Source organism: Labrus bergylta, chromosome 20 (assembly GCF_963930695.1).
Source record: "Labrus bergylta chromosome 20, fLabBer1.1, whole genome shotgun sequence".
Lineage (NCBI taxonomy): Eukaryota > Metazoa > Chordata > Actinopteri > Labriformes > Labridae > Labrus > Labrus bergylta.
Genome location: NC_089214.1, coordinates 17,890,351 through 17,895,234, shown reverse-complemented (window position 1 = coordinate 17,895,234; position 4,884 = coordinate 17,890,351).

Sequence of the window (4,884 nt, the reverse complement as noted above, 5' to 3'; positions counted from 1 at the left end):
TTAAGCTGAGTGACTTTTAATATTCTCAGATTCAGATGACAAATAACGTTTTCCTATGGCTGATGTCACTATTTTTTTATAATCTCCAGAGAAAAACAGCAACATTTTCAACATTTTCAACATAACTATGATGTTATCATGTCTATAATGCAAGTAGAGAAGATCAGCCATCTTACCATTTTATAATAAAAATCAGCGGATATATTGAAACCTTATAAAGATATTATAAGACACTCAGGCTTTCAAAAGGCAAATCCCCATCACATGTAAAGATCATTTCAAGATTTACTCCTATGTTTTCTAGGTTAATTACTTTTATCGTCATCAAAAACTGTTTGATTTAACATTTTGTGCTCAATTTGTATTGACGTAAATTAGTTACACGGGAGTTACAAGTTTTAGTTTACAGTTAACTAACCTCTTGTAATTTGTACTGTGCCTTGTGCTTCAATAAATAGTGACAAACATCACAATGACTTATCCTAACTTCTCAACAACATTCCTTATTGTATTAACAATCAGAAATTTCTCACAAATAAACAATCTTTTTAAAATTCTGATACAAAAATCTGATCACTCCACAGTGCGAACTTGAGTGGAGAGGGGTTGGAGGAGTGTCGCTGGAGCAGAGCGGAGCTGCAGCCAAACAGAAGTTTGTTTTGGGTTAATGCTGGTGCTCAATGGTGTCATCTACTGGATCAAAAAGTCGCACATTCTTCTTTTAAATAGCTCATAGTGTGAGCCCAAGTTAAGCGTCAAGCTGTAACTTTTACAACCTTTCAATGTCAAGAAATATAGATATTCAAAACACAGAACATGTTTAGGACTGTAGAAACCACACAACACCCCTAAAGCTAACCCAACATTTACGTTCTGGAAGAGTTTGGACAGTAGCATCTTCCTGTTTCATGACCAGCAACTAACTGCATTATTTTCAAAACATTGATGTTCCTTAGTCTGTCATATAAAAGCTAAATAAAGATTGAACCATCATTTCAAATCTGAAGTCACCAGGTGAGAGTTTGATGATATCTTCTGTCTTTCTTGTTTGTTCTGGGCCCTTGGTAAAAAGAAAAAAAGGAAAAAAGAAAACAGCACACACCAACAGAGAGCCACTTGGTGGGATTATGGTGGTGGATACCGCTCAGAGGTGAGTCACAGTCTGACGAGGGGCATCATTCTTTCTGACACCTTAACCAGTTTTCGCTCTTAAAAATGATGGCGAAGTAAGGAGGGTGGAGGGAGACAAAGAGAGAAAATACACCCTTAGCTGCGTGTGGATTGCAGGGCAGCTTTTATTAAGGGAGCAATATGCTCAGCCGGGTGTTGCCATCCATCATTAAGACCTGCCCCCCACACACACACACACACACACACACACACACACACACACACAGATTGTGGTTGGAGCACAGTGGACTTCTGTGTGTCTTCTCCTCAGGGCTGAACAACTGACTGGCAGGCACCTGTAACATCCTGAACTCTATCATAACAGAATGTGTCCAAGACAACATTGTATGTCACCTTATACATGAAATGTGTACTTGATCATGCTTCTGCATTTTTACAAATAATGATGAGGTCATTTTTCATCGTTTCCATTGTAATTCTATTCTATGTAACTCTATCATTATTATTATTATTATTAGTAGTAGTAGTAGTAATATGAATGCCATGTAATACTTTGTTCTGTTGTTGTGTTGTAACCCTCAAACACAAAGGTTAGCGTAGGGTCATGATGGATAAAATCATTTTGATCTTTTCTGCAAACATTGGGTGTTTGAACTTAAAGCAGAGGATGGTCGCGGTCACCTTTTTCTTTTTTAAGGCTTTCCCTAACCCAAGGCAGGCAGTATGATGTACAACACTTCAGACGTCATGGTTTTTGTGTTTCAGGAAGTTGGCATCCTCTGCCCTACAAAAGGGGAAAACAATTGGTAGCAAAACTAAACCTGTACAACAACAGGACCCACATATAAACACTTGTAACATCCAATCACAAGAGGTTATCGGGATCAGTAATGCAAAATTTTGATCTCTAAATGTAAGCTTTTTAGAAATCTAGTCAGCCTTTTATTTAAAATCCTCAAATGCAGACTAATGTGGTGTTGATAGGCCAATAAGGAAAAAAACACGTTTTCTGTCTTATTTATTTTCACAATGCTCTTAGATGTTTAATAACCATTATGCTGTTCAGTACTGGATCATACAGGAAATGGTTAATTCACTGTTCACTGAAGCTGGGAGCTGTCTGAGACACACCCAGTCAGAGCATGACGTGTGCATTTCACCAACCTTGTCCCTCAAATTGTCTGTTGGTGCAATCACATCACATTAAAATCATAACTCTTGGATACTGCTAAACACAATCACACGTTTTCTTATTATAAAATGTTTCTCTATACTACTTTGAAAGGTTTCACTGATGAAACAGATTGGTGTCTCATAACTAACTCTTCTCATCAGACTTATATTGAAAGAGGGCAGTAGTAGGTTTGACTTCAAAATCGCTTTGGCTCTCACAGATCATTTTTAATTGACAGTTTTCTGACTGGCTGACACATTTTATCTGCCCCTTCGGTGTCCGCATATGAAAGCATTTCACTCCACCCCGATCTGTCCAATTTGAGGGCTGCTTTGCATGCAACATGCATTACTGCGCATGTCAATATTGTTTATTCAAGAGTAAAATGCATACTGTTTTAATACGTCAGTGTTATCGCTGCGTGTTTTCTTGTTTCCTTTTCTTTTTTTGCTCAGGAATGGGATGAGAAAAAAAAAAAAGAATAGCTTGGAAAATACACACCCATCCACACAAACCCTGTCCCCACCTCTCCCCTTGTTTCTTGCTCTTTTCTCTCTTTCCATCTCGCCCCTAACTCACCACTATCTTCTCTGTCTCGCTTTAGTTCAAAGGCTGCCAAATCCTTCCCAAACCAATTAGAGTGTATGTACGGTCCTCAGGGGGGGTCTGCGGTGACAGTACAGGATATGGAGTGGCAAGGGGTCTGAAGAGGCAATCAGTCTGCAGTATTCAACAATATCAGAGAGGAACAACAATAGCAGGCCATAAATCAGAACTGGAACAGTGAATAGACATTGACTTGTTGGATATGAGGAGACAAGAATAGTGGGTGGTTGAGGGAGCAGGAAATACACTGAAAAAAATCAAATGGATATTTTGGTTTACCAAACAATATCCTTTCTTTTCAACTACAGCCAATGATTGCTCCTTTTGGCAGTGACGACAAGCGCTTTGTTTTCCTGACTTTGGGCCAACAATGTAACTCCTACTTCCTCCAGGAGCCTTGTGGTGGTTACAAAGCCCCTTCAACCCACCTACAAAAGTTGATCTTTCACACACAAGCCTTGCTCGTCTGCTACAGCTGTAGGGTTAAAGAATTGCAGCCTTATCTGTTCATATGATTTACCCACCTCATCATTAAGACAGACAAGAGGAGATGGACAAGGCAACCACATCTGGTCGCAGATGTGTTGTTGCAATTTCAGATGGATGGGTGAGTCTATGGCTTAGTCCCTGACCACATTTGTCTTGCAATAGTTTAGAGGGGTCTCTTTCCAGAAGAAACAAGTACACCGGGGAATGTTGTCAGGACATTGCGAGGCATGGCATTGATGGTCACTCTCTTGCACCCAAGTTCAGCTGCCAAACACCTTAGCACTTGGATGTTTGTCACACTGTATATATGCCTGTGTTAGACTTGTCTAAAAACCAACCAAGGGTTACCAGAACTGCCGCTGGGGACAGGCTGCATTCTCTCCCAACCAAAGATGTAGGTTAGTGGGAGAGGGCTTGGCGATATATGAAGCTCAGCCTCTTGCGTCCAGGCTTTGCAGCTCACTCAATGTGATTTTTCTCCTCGAGTGTTGTCCTGTTCCTTGCTTGGTCTGTGATATTGCTTTTGCACACCTGGCTGTTTGTTTTTGGCAGTGCTCTTCCTTTATCACAAAATAACTGCGTTCAGTTGGAGTAGCCTTTTCCATGTAGGTTAAATTGTTCCAGACCAAAGCCCCCTCTGCCTGAAATGAATATCTTAATGTCAGATTTTGCATGAAGTACTGCCTAGGCCTATTTCCTCTCTGTTGCTGGGGTTGGAGCTCCACCTCTTTCAATGGAGTACTTGGATTCTATCATTTCATGATGTGGCACATTTGTTTCCCTGTACCATGCTAGAGAGTAGGCAGTGGGCTCAGTTCCCATAAAGCCCTATGCTGCTGAGGTCTCTTGGTCGCCAAAGTCACATCCTCCTATAAGAGTTCAACAGTCCTTCAAGCTAACAGACATGGAAAAAATGACCTCATAGATGGTAATTGGTCATGTAGGTAGCACAAGTCCAAGTAGAAAGCACTAAAGCTTTAACGTCCCTGGGGGAGCAATGTTGTTGATTGCCTTGAGGCTGCCGGCCTGTCAGAATTGTTTCACCTGCTCTCTGTCTTTGAGGTCTCCATTGCACCATCATCCAAAGCTTTTGATAGGCGGCACCACCAGGACAGTTTTATTGGCTCATTGTTGATTTGGAACATTTTGTCAACGAGCCAGCCTTTGATTATACTCGAGGATATTCTGGGTATGATCTACATTCTTCATGTGTGACCATTCGATGTTTACCTTGACTGCCCCTTCCCAAGTGTTTCCCTTTAACCATTCTGAAGCTCTTGTAATTAGCTGCATAGACTCATGGAGAATGCCACAAATAGGAAAATGGTACAGCCAATCAATATGACTATCTCAAGGTGCTGCCAGGTGTTGCTGTTATCCTGTACCTTAAGACAGAAATGGAGGACACTGAAGTTAGCTCTGACCATTTGATTTGTGATGCACTCTGGGACTTGGAAGAAGTTGAGTTGTTACTGCTCCAAAGA